This window comes from Budorcas taxicolor, chromosome 6, assembly GCF_023091745.1.
Source record: "Budorcas taxicolor isolate Tak-1 chromosome 6, Takin1.1, whole genome shotgun sequence".
In the NCBI taxonomy this organism is placed as follows: Eukaryota; Metazoa; Chordata; class Mammalia; order Artiodactyla; family Bovidae; genus Budorcas; species Budorcas taxicolor.
Window position 1 is genome coordinate 451,115 of NC_068915.1, and position 14,924 is coordinate 466,038.

The 14,924-nt window shown below is 36.5% G+C and overlaps 2 pseudogenes; both read right to left on the reverse strand.

The window, feature by feature from the left end:
• Nucleotides 1-1,601: 1,601 nt before the first annotated feature.
• Nucleotides 1,602-2,535, reverse strand: LOC128049946 (olfactory receptor 4P4-like; annotated as a pseudogene).
• A 10,666-nt stretch (nucleotides 2,536-13,201) lies between these two features.
• LOC128049959 (olfactory receptor 4P4-like) lies at nucleotides 13,202-14,031 on the reverse strand (annotated as a pseudogene).
• Nucleotides 14,032-14,924: the final 893 nt, after the last annotated feature.

Genomic DNA, 14,924 nt, shown 5'->3' on the forward strand with positions numbered 1-14,924 from the left:
TTATAGTAGAAAAGGCAGAAAATAGAGTGGAATGGGATTATCAGACTAGATAAAACTGAGGAACACCTGATTTAGTTTTTAAGCAAAATAAATATTTGGGTAAATGAATCTTACTTCTTCAAAGATAGTCTTAACTCCATTAAATTCCATCAGATAATTGCTCAAAAATTCTATTTTTCTCTCTCTACCATATATATACATACATACATATATATATATATATATCAGACTTCCCTGGTATCTCAGCTGGTAAAGAATCCACCTGCAATGCAGGAGACTCCTGGTTGATTCCTGGGTCAGGAAGATCCCCTGGAGAAGGGATAGGCTACCCACTCCAGTATACTTGGGACTTCCTGATGGCTCAGTTGGTAAAGAGTCTGCTGCAATGTGGGAAACCTGGGTTCAGTCCCTGGGTTGGGAAGATCCACTGGAGGAGAATATGACAACCACTCTGATATTTGGGCTTGGAGAATCCCCATGGACAGAGAAGCCTGGTGGGTTATAGTCTATGCATCCACAGAGTCAGATACACCTAAGCACAGTAGCAGAATATATATATATTCCCATCACTGAGTCTGATCTATATTTTGTTAAATATTATTTTAGGATTATTCTACATTTGAATTTAGATAGTAAGTGAAAATCTTTTACTTTGAGATAAATCATCTATTTTGAGGAACTAAGGGATTTATATTTTATTCTTTTTTGTAGCAAAGTCCCTTGTGGTTTATTTATTCCTTGATCATATATACTTTATGTCAAACCAAGTTAAAATAGCATGAGTTTGTGTGTGTGTATATATATATATATATTCCCCAATACTTACAATATCATTTCACAAACAGATCGCACAGTGACTTGCTTTTCAGACTATACGACTTGCCATGTAGACTATTAGACTGGACTTTATACTATGTTCTACTTAGATCTATATATTCTCTTCACTAAAGTAAAATAATAGCAGCTCACAAAAATACACACAAAAAAAACTCTAGGTATTTGATTAAAAGAAATCTAGAGTTGTAGGATACGAGGCTAGGTATATAGTTCTGGAAGCAGTTTGCAGTATGCAATTGTTCCTATTTTCCTATAACTGCCTTTTTGTTGTTGTTTAGTCGCTGAGTCATGTCCAGCTGTTTTGCATCCCCATGGGCTGTAGCCCACCAGATTTCTCTCTGCATGGGATTTCCCAGGCAAAAACACTGGAGTGGGTAGCCATTTCCTTCTCCAGAGGATCTTCCTGGCCCAAGGATTGAACCTGTGTCTCCTGCATTAGCAGGAAGATTCTTTAACTGGCAGCATCATTCTTTCTCTAGATTTTTCAGTGTGTTTTTACTCTGTAAAAAGTTTTCTTTTCTTTTTCTTTCTTTATTTCTTTCTTTCTTTCTTTCTTTCTTTTTTTTTAGCAAAGAGGATTATTAGGGAAAAGTGAAACCAAGGAAAATGCATTGAGAGGAAAGTAAAGAAGGAACCACTGAAGGCAAGCTGTTGTTGAAGGCTTGGCTTTTACACATTCTAACTGATTTTCCCATTAGCAGGAGAGAATCAGCAACAGAGGGAGTGATGAGAAGACAGTCACTGGAGTCAAAGACGAATGACCTTCAAGTCATTAACCTTCCTTCCCAGAACCTTTTATTGCACCATACTCTTCTTATGGAATTTTTCATCTCCATGTTTCTAAGTGTGTAGATAAGCGGATTGAGCATTTGGACAATAATTGTGTAGAAGAGCATAAACACTTTATCTTATGGTAATGTTGTGGCAGGTCTAATGTAAACAAAGATGACAGGTACGAAAAAGAGAATCATGACTGTGATGTGGAAACTACAGGTGGAAAGTGCTTTATGGTGGCTTTCTGAAAAATATGTGCACACATTATACAAAATCAAAATGTAGGAGGTCATCAAAACCACAAAGTTCACCAGTCCCATCAAGCCAGAATTGGCAACGACAAAAAGCCAATTTTGTATGTATCAATGCAAGCTAGTTTCAACAAAGGATACACATCACAGAAATAGTGATCTATTTCATTGGGGCCACAGAAAGGTAAAACAATCTCAAGAAGAAAGAGACCAAGAGAATGAAGTCCCCCTGCACATGATGCTATGAGAATTGAGTGACGTCTTTGCCTGTTCATGATGATGGCATAGTGGAGAGATTTACAGACAGCCACATAATGGTCATAGGCCTCCTTGTGAAGATGACGACCTCAATCCCCCCAAAGAAGTGTGTGGTGAAAAGCTGTGTCATGCAGATTTTATCGGAAGTGGCCTTTTTCTCCATCAGAAAGTCAGTCATGAGTTTGGGTGTCACAGTGGAGTTGTAGAAGAGAACTGAGAGTGTAAGGCAGTTAAGGAAGAAGTACATGGGTTGGATGATTAGCTGACTGCGTGTAATAAAAATCACAATGATCAAATTCCCCAACCAAATGGCCAGGTAACAGAATAAGATAAAGAAAAAGCAGAGGATCCAGACTTTCTTGTCCATAGAAAGTCCCAAGAGAATAAATTCAGTAACATTATTTCTATCTGCCATGCTCTGATGTTCAAGAAAGTTGTCTGAAATGACAAAAGCAATTAAACTAATCATTGATGAGAAAATGGAAACCTAGTATCTACTTAAAATGGCACCAATTCCTTTTAAAGGCAAGTTATTTTGAGACCCACTGAAATCATTTTCATTTAATACAACTGTTTTGAATATCTAGTACTAATATTCTTCTAAGAGCACAGTGATAAATTAGACAAAGTTCCAGTTTTTACATAATTTAAATTATTTTGTGAGGAAGTAAGGAATTATTTTTCAAGAATAAAAAAAAAAGAGATAATAGTGTTAAGTAGCGTGACATATAATGTGCCAATTTAGGATGTAAAATAGAGGTAACTACAGAATTTGCTTGATTAAGTGGTTTCTAATGAAATCACAAAATTGGTGTAGAGTGTGTGGGTGTGGTTTGCAGTACTTGGTGCAAAGTAAAATAAATGTTAAATAAATATCAATTAAATAAAAAATTGGAAAGTGAACAATGTGTTATAATTTTGAAGGAATAATACAAGAAATAATCATCCTTTATTAAGGTAATTCATGATAAAACTGAAGAACAAATCATTTTTATGAGTGGATTCATAATCCTTTTTGACTTTTAAGTTAAAGTTAGTTAAGTTGCTCAGTCATGTCTGACTCTTTGCGACCCCGTGGGCTGTAGCCCACTAGGCTCCTCTGTCCATGGAATTCTCCAGGCAAGAATACTGGAGTGAGTTGCCATTTCCTTCTTAAGGGGATCTTCCTGACTCAGGGATCTGACCCAGGGATCTATCCCAGGTCTCCCGCAGATGCTTTAACCTCTGAGCCACTAGGGAAGCTGTTTTGACATTTAAGAGGAAATAATTCCTTCATTTGAAATACTCCATGAAACTTTCATATTTCTTAAACTTTATTTGTAGCAACTCTAGGTTAATTTATCTACAACTCTGATCTTCCTATTTGTCTATATTTCACTTGCAAGATTATCTCCTCTTTCAAAATAAATTAACATTCAGAAGTTATTTGAGTTACATCTTATCAGACTGTAATTATAGTTGCCTAGTTTGGAAATAATATACTGAGAAAAGGGCTCCTCTAATTCCAAAGTAGTTCCCCCAAACACAATACAATAAACAAGATGTAGCACTTCTTCCTTTAATTTATTAGAGAATTCACTCACACAATCTGCATGACTATATAAAAGAATCTCTTCAGCTATCTAAAATAGAAGCAGTTATACCTGTATTCAGGTAATCATCTGGTATATACACTACATAAGTAGGCAAAATACCTAGTTTTTTCCTCCCATTCTATTGCTTAACTGTTCATTCCCTAGGATCCCAGGCTTCCATTCATAAAATAAAAGTGATTAGATAATCTCTGAAGATCTCCCCAGGTTCCAATAATGTGTGACTTCTGATTCTCCATTAATTTGGGGAAGACATCTGTTTATCTCTCTCCTGCCTTCCCTTCTCTGCTACATTGATACAGTCTCTTGATACATTGAGACTGTAAAAAGTAACAAACACAGTGTTTATTTCACTACTATTTCTGTGTCTCAGTTTACTTCTCTGTAAAATCAAGGTAAAGATAATATCTCTTTATATGGTGATTTTTGAATAATTAGTTTCTAAATATGAAATTTCTTAAAGCCATATCTGGAAAGTACTATATATTTAATAACTATTGGCCATCCTCAACAATTACTAAGTGCTTCCCTGGTGGCTCTGATGGTAAAAATCTGCTTGCCATGAAGGAGACCAGGATTCAATCCCTGGGTTGGTAAGATCTTCTGGAGAAGGGAATGGTTACACACTTCAATCAGAGAAGGCAATGGCAAACCACTCCAGTGTTCTTGCCTGGAGCATCCCAGGGATGGGGGAGCCTAGTGAGCGGCCGTCTATGGGGTCACACAGGGTAGGACATGACTGAAGTGATGCAGCAGCAGCAGCAGCAGCAGCAGCAGCACACAGTTCAATAAATATTTTTGCCTGTAGAATTCCATGGGCAGAGAAGCCTGGTAGGCTACAGGCCATGGGGTCACAAAGAGTTAGATACCACTGAGCAAATAACACACACATAATTACTAACTATAAGATCAAGGCCTCAGAGAAAATGTTAAGTAACCATCTCAGGAATTGGATCTTGTACTGTCCTTCCCCGAACAAGATAGGAAATATTATTAATATTAATATCAGAAACTTCAGAGATAACACAACTCTGATACTCAAATGCAAGAGTCTTCACCTCCTTAAATATTTTTTCCTTTTTGCTTAAAATAAGCATGTGGTGCCTAATTTACAGGATTACTGTGGAGTGTAAATAAGCTTACATATCCAGAGCTTGATGCTCAAGAAGATGTTAGTTTACCCTCCTTCCTTTTGGAACCCCCATATTGTTATAAATTTAGGAGGTCCTCACACTATTTGAGTGGTAGTTCAGTTCAGTTCAGTTCAGTCGCTCAGTCGTGTCCCACTCTTTGCGACCCCATGAATCGCAGCATGCCAGGCCTCCCTGTCCATCACCAACTCCCGGAGTTCACTCAGATTCACGTCCATCGAGTCAGTGATGCCATCCAGCCATCTCATCCTCTGTCATCCCCTTCTCCTCCTGCCCCCAATCCCTCCCAGCATCAGAGTCTTTTCCAATGAGTCAACTCTTCGCATGAGGTGGCCAAAGCACTCGAGTTTCAGCTTTAGCATCATTCCTTCCAAAGAAATCCCAGGGCTGATCTCCTTCAGAATGGACTGGTTGGATCTCCTACCAGTCCAAGGGACTCTCAAGAGTCTTCTCCAACACCACAGTTCAAAAGAATCAATTCTTTGGCACTCTGCCTTCTTCACAGTCCAATTCTCACATCCATACATGACCACAGGAAAAACCATAGCCTTGACTAGACAGACCTTAGTCGGCAAAGTAATGTCTCTGCTTTTGAATATGGTGTCTAGGTTGGCGATAACTTTTCTTCCAAGCAGTAAGTGTCTTTTAATTTCATGGCTGCAGGCACCATCTGCAGTGATTTTGGAGCCCCCCAAAATAAAGTCTGACACTGTTTCCTCATCTATTTCCCACGAAGTGATGGGACCAGAGGTAGTAGATTCTTGCAATTAAGGTTATGAGTTCTTGACCTACATAGAATGAGATACTGGCTCCAAAATTCACTTGGAGCATAATCACAGATAAAATATATAACCTCAGCTTCTTCATCTATAAAATGAATAATACTGTAATTAACTCTGAGATCTGCTGTAAAGATATGATGAGTTCACTTATATAACAGCTTAGGACAGAAACTGGTACATATTAAGATAAAACATTTAGTAAATATTCATTGTCATTGAATATATTTATATTTATCATATCAATGGCTATATTGTATTATTTTGAATAGCTTATTTGCAATGTGTAATATTGTAACATGCGATAAATATGGATAAGACATAGCAGAGTTTCCCTGCCATAAACAATCTGCTGTTTCTTAGAAGGCTAGGGTTGCTCACTTTGGGGAAACAGCCTATCATTTAGCCAAATCTTTCTCTTTGGTCTGGGTTGAGCTGACTTTCCACATTTCTGAAGGTAAATGTACTGCTTATTTCAGCCAGTTAATACTTTTGTTTTCTTTCTTTTGAATTAATTAACCTTATCCAATTAGACAGTTGTTTATGTTCCCCTTTAATAATTTTTCTTCATCTCAACTAAACTTAGGAAAAAGAAACCTACCACTTAAATACCATCCATTCAAATAGCTTGTTTGAAAATTTAATCATACATTTTTGCTTCTGCCTAATCTTAGAAGCATACTGGTGTTTTGATTTTAAAATTTTTAATATATCTTCACATCCTTCACTGAAATACTGTCCACTTATCTGATGGGCCAGTGCATTCTTCTTCATATTAAACTTTTTTTCTATAGTGGAATCCAAAGGGCTAGCAATATGATTAAATTTGTGAAATATGAAAAGACAAGTAAATCTAGTAATATTTGTATAGCTGCTGAGAGACATGGCACTGATAACTTTAAGGGCTCATGTGCAAATCACAACTCATGATACTTGCAGCCAGGTTTTCCCAAATAGTAAAAATAGCATTTTAAAGTTTCTGGAATTTTTCAAATGTTAGCTAGAAGGCTTCTATCATAAATACAATCAGACTGATTCAAATATTCATTTTAAGGAAAATCACTATTATAATTAGGAAGTGGATTTAACTTAACAGCTGTTGACTCATCAGAGAGATTTCTTATAAGATGTAGCTTCACACCTAATATAAAGTCAGAATTTTAAAAATTATAATTTCCATGAAGTAATCCATCTTTAATTGCATAAAATCTTACAGGAGAACTCGTGAGTTCCACTGCTACAGATATGCTTGGTAAATTGAACTAATTTTGAGATTTTTTTTTGGCATGCATTTTTTCCATTTATTTTTTCCACAAAAAATAAATATGTGTCTCTCTGATATTTTACCTTTGTCTCTATAGAAAGGTGACATATATACATATATATGTATACATATATAAGATGATATATTCTGCTTGATGTTAAATTGGCATTTAAGGAGAATTCTGACAAAATGTGTAATATAGAAAAGGTCTCAATATCTCTGACGATACAGAAATTTCCCATCAGTATACTTTGCCAAAGATGTAAATCATAGCTTCAATTTCTCAATTTCTACCTAATAAATAAACATGCCAAAGTTCTTAATTATATCTCCCTATTGCATCAACATGCAAAGCACTGAGATCAGACATGGGACATGGAAACTATGAGGAAATTGAGTATATAATGACTATGGACATGGAGTATATAATGCTCATTTGTCAGGACAGGGCAGAATCAGTTAGCTGAGGAAGGCTGAAGTGAGCTGCCATGGGAAATACTGAGAACCCTACAGATAGAATTAAAAGTTCAGAGAGTAGACTCAGGATTTAAGACTTAATTTTTCCTGGGGAGGAAAAAAAAAAAGCTTGTTAGGGCATTATAATTTATGGCTGATGCCTGGAAAAGACTCCTATATTTACCCCTATGCTTTTCTTTTTTCAGGAAGCTCACATGCCCCCATGGGCTTCTCTTGCAGATGTGCAGACAATTTCCCAATTTATCTTTGTAAGGCAAACTCCTTTATAAAAGGATATTCTTTTTTTCTGATTCAATTTTCCATATTTTGCAGAATATGTTGCATATATTTGCAGAATATATTCCACATATTGCAGAAAATATATTTTAAAAAGAACTATAACAAAAATAAAATGGTCTCAAATTTATTCATATAAAAATATTCACTATCTTCTAATTCTAAAAGGTCTGACTTGGACAAAACTTACTATGGAGAATGCATTTGCTGTTGTTTAGTCATTAAGTTATGTCCCACTCTTTTGCAAATCCACAGAATGTAGCCTGCCAGACGCCTCTGTGCATGGAATTTCCCAATAAGAATATTGGAGTGGGTTTCCGTTTCCTTCTCCAGGGGAACTTCTTGACCCTGGGATCAAACTCACATCTCCTGCATTGGCAGGTGGGTTCTTTACCATAGAGCCACCAGGGAAGCCCTAGAGAATGTATTTAGTAGTGAACAAAACAGCCTTTGTCCTCAACGAGGCTGGAGACTAAGGAAAGAGACAGACAAATGAAATAAACAAGAAAATAAGCAAATGTATAATTACAAATAGTATATTTTAAATAAACAAATAGGAAGTTGTGGGTCATTTCTTTTTAATCTATAGAATTTTTAGTCAAGTATAAATCTTGGACATTCTTATGTTATACAGATATTTATTCCTTAGTTGCCTCTTGAATTTTACTTTCAGTTCAGTTCAGTTTAGTCACTCAGTTGTGTCCGACTCTTTGCGACCCCATGAATCGCAGCACACCAGGCCTCCCTGTTCATCACCACCTCCCGGAGTTCACTCAGACTCACGTCCATCGAGTCCGTGATGCCATCCAGCCATCTCATCCTGGGTCGTCCCCTTCTCCTCCTGCCCCCAATCCCTCCCAGCATCAGAGTCTTTTCCAATGAGTCAACTCTTCTCATGAGGTGGCCAAAGTACTGGAGTTTCAGCTTTAGCATCATTCCTCCCAAAGAAATCCCAGGGTTGATCTCCTTCAGAATGGACTGGATGGATCTCCTACCAGTCCAAGGGACTCTCCAACAGTTCAAAGCGTCAATTCTTCAGCTCTCAGTCTTCTTCACAGTCCAACTCTCGCATCCATACATGACCACAGGAAAAACCATAGCCTTGACTAGACGGACCTTAGTTGGCAAAGTAATGTCTCTGCTTTTGAATATACTATCTAGGTTGGCCATAACTTTTCTTCCAAGGAGTAAACGTCTTTTAATTTCATGGCTGCAATCACCATCTGCAGTGATTTTGGAGCCTCCCCAAATAAAGTCTGACACTGTTTCCACTGTTTCCCCGTCTATTTCCCATGAAGTGATGGGACTGGATGCCATGATCTTCGTTTTCTGAATGTTGAGCTTTAAGCCAACTTTCTCACTCTCCTCTTTCACTTTCATCAAGAGGCTTTTTAGCTCCTCTTCACTTTCTGCCATAAGGGTGATGTCATCTGCACATCTGAGGTTATTGATATTCTTCTCCACAATCTTGATTCCAGCTTGTGTTTCTTCCAGTCCAGCGTTTCTCATGATGCATAGAAGTTAAATAAGCAAGGTGACAATATATAGCCTTGATGTACTCCTTTTCCTATGTGGAACCAGTCTGTTGTTCCATGTCCAGTTCTAACTGTTGCTTCCTGATCTGCATACAGATTTCTCAAGAGGCAGGTTAGGTGGTCTGGTATTCCCATCTCTTTCAGAATTTTCCACAGTTTATTGTGATCTACACAGTCAAAGGATTTGGCATAGTCAATAAAGCAGAAATAGATGTTTTTCTGGAACTCTCTTGCTTTTTCCATGATCCAGCAGGTGTTGGCAATTTGATCTCTAATTCCTCTGCCTTTTCTAGAACCAGCTTGAACATCAGGGAGTTCACGGTTCACATATTGCTGAAACCTGGCTTGGAGAATTTTGAGCATTACTTTACTAGCATGTGAGATGAGTGCAATTGTGTGGTAGTTTGAGCATTCTTTTGCATTGCCTTTCTTTGGGATTGGAATGAAAACTGACCTTTTCCAGTCTTGTGGGCACTGCTGAGTTTCCCAAATTTGCTGGCATATTGAGTGCAGCTCCTTTAAGGCATCATCTTTCAGGATTTGAAACAGCTCAACTGGAATTCCATCACCTCCACTAACTTTGTTCATAGTGATGCTTTCTAAGGCCCACTTGACTTCACTTTCCAAGATGTCTGGGTCTAGATTAGTGATCACATCATCATGATTATCTGGGTCGTGAAGATCTTTTTTGTACAATTCTTCCGTGTATTCTTGCCACCTCTTCTTAATATCTTCTGCTTCTGTTAAGTTCATACCATTTCTGTCCTTTTTCAATTTTACTTTATATAATTCTATAAGACAATTGTATTTTCTCATCCATTTTTTACCTGCAAATGTAGTATTTATATTTGTTGAAAAGTTGAAATCATATGACTGGATTTATCTTTTAAAAAATTTACTTAATCTTTATTGTTTGTCTGAAAGCTTCTAAGATCTTTTCATGTACCATTGAAATTTTTTAAACAGTTGGTGGGTATCTGTGAATGGATCTATTTCTAGTTTCTTTAAAGCTTACCATTTGTCAAAGGATACATTTTAAAAGAGAACATTATTGAATTTTTATGCAAATGATGAATGGACATGTCAAAGATTCTATTGAATTTATTATTAGTATTTAATGTAGAAAACAGTAAGATGTTACCATCAGTTCAGGCAACAGTTCACCACATATTTTCATCAGTAAGGGGTGCTAAAATGAATTTGTAAGTTGATGCAAAACTAGTCAAGTTTCCAAAGGGCTATCATTAATTACATTTCACCTGACACAATTTGAATATCTATGGCCAGACATTGTTGACATTGATATTACTTTGTGAGTCAACTTCTCTATTTTGAGTTGTAAAATATCTTAGCCAGAAATATGAAAGGTAGATAATAACCTGAATGCAAGAACTAGTAAGATCACTCCCTAAATTAAAAAGAATCTCACTGTTCTCTTTCTTGATATTATATATGCTATTAATGATCCAACTGAAGAGAAAAATATGGCTGATGCTCTTGAGAAGCTGAGAAGGGAGGAGATCAATTTGCAAAAGTAAAGGAGTTAAATCATAATTCCCTGGTTAATGATTGATATTGACAATGAAGTGTTTGCTTACTTATCTTATTAAACTATAGTTCATTTACAATGTTGTGTTGGTTTGGGGTATATAGTCATGTGATTCAGTTCATATATATGTGTGTTCATATGTATGTATATTTTTCATCTCAGATTACTTTTCATTATAGGTTATTACAAGTTATTGAGTATAGTTTCCTGTGCTATACAATAATCATTGTTGTTTATCTATTTTATGTTCGGTAGTCTGTATCTGTTAATCCCAAACTCTCAATTTATCCCTCCCCTCCCCTTTTCCTTTTGGTAACTATGTTTGTTTTCTGTGTCTGTGAGTCTTTTTCTGCTTTATAAATAAGTCCATTTATGTATGTTTAAAAAAAAAACACACATGTAAGTGATTGCATATATTTGTTTTTATCTGTCTGACTTACTTTACTTAGTAAGATAATGTATTGGTCCATCCATGTTGCTGCAGACTCCAGGTATTTTAATAATCCACATTCACAACTTTTATTCCAAGAATAAAAATAAAACAGAGACATTTGTGTTAATTTTTGAAGTTTTATTTTTTAATAATACAAGTCTCATTGGTTGGAGGATAGGGCTTCTGAAGCAGAAGGAAACTTTGAGGGTTGGCTGATCTTCTTATTAAAGACCCTGCTTATTTCACACCAGAAAGTGATCTTTCACTTTCCTGCTCTGTTGTGTTCTCTGACATGTATACTATGCATGCCCTATCCAGGAGTTTTCGATAGCTGTTAAGAACTAGATTTAAAAGAACAACATGCAAATATGTTAGGATTTTCTATAAGAATTTCTAGCACATAATGTTTTTAGGTTTATTTGTTGGGCATTTTCAATTGAGTCATAGAACTATGCTATTTTTCTTTTTTACATTATGAACCCATTTTAAGAATCCTCAACATTGACAACTCATTTTTATCTAACCTGGCTTTCTCTACAACTTGAAAACAAATTCTCATGCAAGTACATCATATCTACGAAGTTTTTTAAAGACTTTTGAGATTCTACCCATTCCTAATCATTTATCTAGAGGCCTAATCTTGCTCCTAGTTATTTCTGACATTGGGCAAAAGTGCTCCAGGATGACTTTCAGTTCCTACTGGAAAAACTGCTATTAACTTGAACAGTGACAAAGATGTGATCATTGACTTTAAGTGGTATTCTCTACTTGCCCATTCTAAGAAAAAAAAATAATAATTTCACCAGTAATAGGTGCCCATTGCACACCGTGCTTTGCTTAGTCACTCAGTCATGTCCTACTCTTTGTGACCCCCTAGACTGTAGCCTGCCGGGTACCTCTCTCCATGGGGATTCTCCAGGCAAGAATATTGGAACAGATTGTCATGAGTTCCTCCAAGGGATCTTTCCAACCCAAGGATTGAACCCAGATCCTCCACATTGCAAGTGGATTCTTTAGTGTCTGAGCCACCAGGGAAACCGAGTTGGAACATGACATTAATATGAGTCCCATTCTCACACCCTCACTTCTCCAAAGGAAAGTTATTATCAGAATGGTTACATTTCTGATGCATAACAGGAGACTGGGCAATAAAATAGCTCATATGTATTGAGCATTTACTGTGTGACCAAGCAGTGTTTCAGTCCTGCACATATCCTCACAAGACTGTGTGTTGGACTATTATTATCACTTGGTGGATGGTTTGTTGAGCATCTGTTTGTTGAGCATATGTCCCAGTCTTCACAGTTAGTAAGCAATTCTGGGTCCAGAACACATGCCCATAACAAATATACACTATCAGGTGCTAGAATTAGCCAGAGTTACAGTTCACGTTTACATGGACAAAGTTGGGAGAGACAGTTCATTTGAACAAAAGAAAAGAGATTGATGTGGGGCTTAGATAAGAGTACTGGTGTTGGACATATGAGAAGCTCCAGATGGCTGCTGGCTACACAATTATCAGAGTAGAAAGCTATATTTTTAAGAAATTGCAGGTCCAAAATTTGGTCTTTTAGGATATTCTTTAAATGATCCAAGTAAAATGTTGGAATTATCTTCTAAATCATTGCTACCCGGAATTGGCTTTATTGAATAAAGTCACATACAAGAATGGGCTCTATGGGTTCTCAGTGTTTATTTGTATTACATGATGCCTTTGATAGTCTACTGCAAAATATCTAAATTGACTATACAGCCAAAAGATCAGAGGGGAAGAGGAGATATAAATAAGAAAACAAGAAAACTAGTAAAGAGCACAGCAGAGAGTATGGATAAATCTGGGGAGTTGTAAGCTTTTGCTCATAATTAAATCTATATATTGCTAAAACAAAATGAAACAAAAAAGCATATAAGGAAGCATTATACATTTTAAAGTCTTCAGTGTAGAAAATTACTATATTCAAAAAGTTCAGTGGTGAAAATCAAAGGTATCTTTTAGTTCATTTCCTTTCTTACTGCCATATGGCACTAGAGTTTCTTTATGGAATTCTTCATCTCAAAGTTTCTCACTGTGTAGATTAGAGGATTGAGCATGGGAGCAATGATAGTACATAAAAGAGGGAACACTTTGTCTTCTGGTAAAGTAGTTGCTGGTCGAAAGTAAATGTAGAATAAAGGAGCAAAAGAGAGGACCACCACAGTGATGTGGGAACTGCAAGTGGAGTAGGATAGAGTAGGATATCAACAAGACCACAAAAGTCACCAGGCCCATGAGGCCCGAATTGGTGATGACAAGAGAACGATTCTGGTGGTGTCAGTGCAGGCCAGTTTCAGCAATGGATACCCATTGCAGAAGTAATGATCTATTTCGTTGGGGCCACAGTACGGTAGAAAGATGGCCAGGAGAAACTGACCGAAGGAACACAGGAACCCCCAGTGCAGGAAGCAGCAATCATGGCAACACACTTCTGTCTGGTCATGATCAGACTGCAGCGCAGAGGCTTGTAGATGGCCACATAGTGATCATAGGCCATCCCCGTGAGGATGAAGACCTCGATCCCCCCAAAGAAGTGCATGATGAAGAGCTGTGTCATGCAACCATGGTAGGAAATGGTCTTCTTTGCTGCCAGCAAGTCAGCGATCAACTTGGGAGTCACAGTGGAGGTGTAACAAAGGTCAGAGAAATACATGGGCTGCTTCATAAATTGACTGGAGGCGATAGAAATCATGACAAGTAGGTTTCCAATCAGAATTGCAATGTAACAAAGTAAGAACCATAAAAAACAGAGAATTTCAATTTCCTTTTTCTGAGAAAGTCCTAAGAGAATAAATTCTGTGACATTATTCCTATTTTCCATGACTCAGAGCAGTTTGTAGCCACCCGAAATTAAATAGTTATCAATCTTTATAAATATGTAAATACAATGATGTATATTATTCCTTGTCATGGGCATTTTAAAATGGAAAGCATTCAAAATGTGAAGAAAAAGATTTTGATTTTGATTTTGATTTTGAAAGGTTTTCCTTGCATTCTTTTTGTCCCTTTCTGAAAAATATTAATTCCTGATAAACAACTTTGATACCTGATTTAAAAACTAACACTGTAGAATGCAGCATATTTATGCAACCATTCTATTAGCATGTATTATCAAACATAACTGGATAATATGCCCTGGTAGAATTCAAGAAATGGTACTGTAGAAAAAAATCAGTCATCCCTTTCCTATTCTATTTGTTATTGAGAAAATAGACAGAGAAATGAAAATTTGAGAGAAAATAAAAAAGCACTTATCTGTGGATAATGTTATATGTGAGAAATTTCCTTCCATCTATCCTAGGCGAAAATGTGATAAGTAGAAAAAATTAACCAATTTGGAATCATGAGGTTTATATACATGGCCAAAATCAGCTATATATCTGCCGTACCTAATTTACAAATATGATTAATTTACAAATGTGCTTAATTTACAGATAGAATATTATATTTTATAGTCAAACAAAAAGATAACAAATAAAGTATAATTACCTCTATTTTTTCAAAAGGTATCATCTCAAACTTTAAAAATATTTGTTTTCTACATTCAGTAAGGCATTTGAGGTTGTTTCACTTGAATTTTAGTCTCATACAGTGTCTTACTCACTTGCATAAATTGGCTTCTTTCTAATCGATGTACTCAAGCTGTTCAACTCTTCCTAATAATCAGTCATCCTGAAAATGTTTGCTTCTTTCTGTTCCTGTATCACATGTATC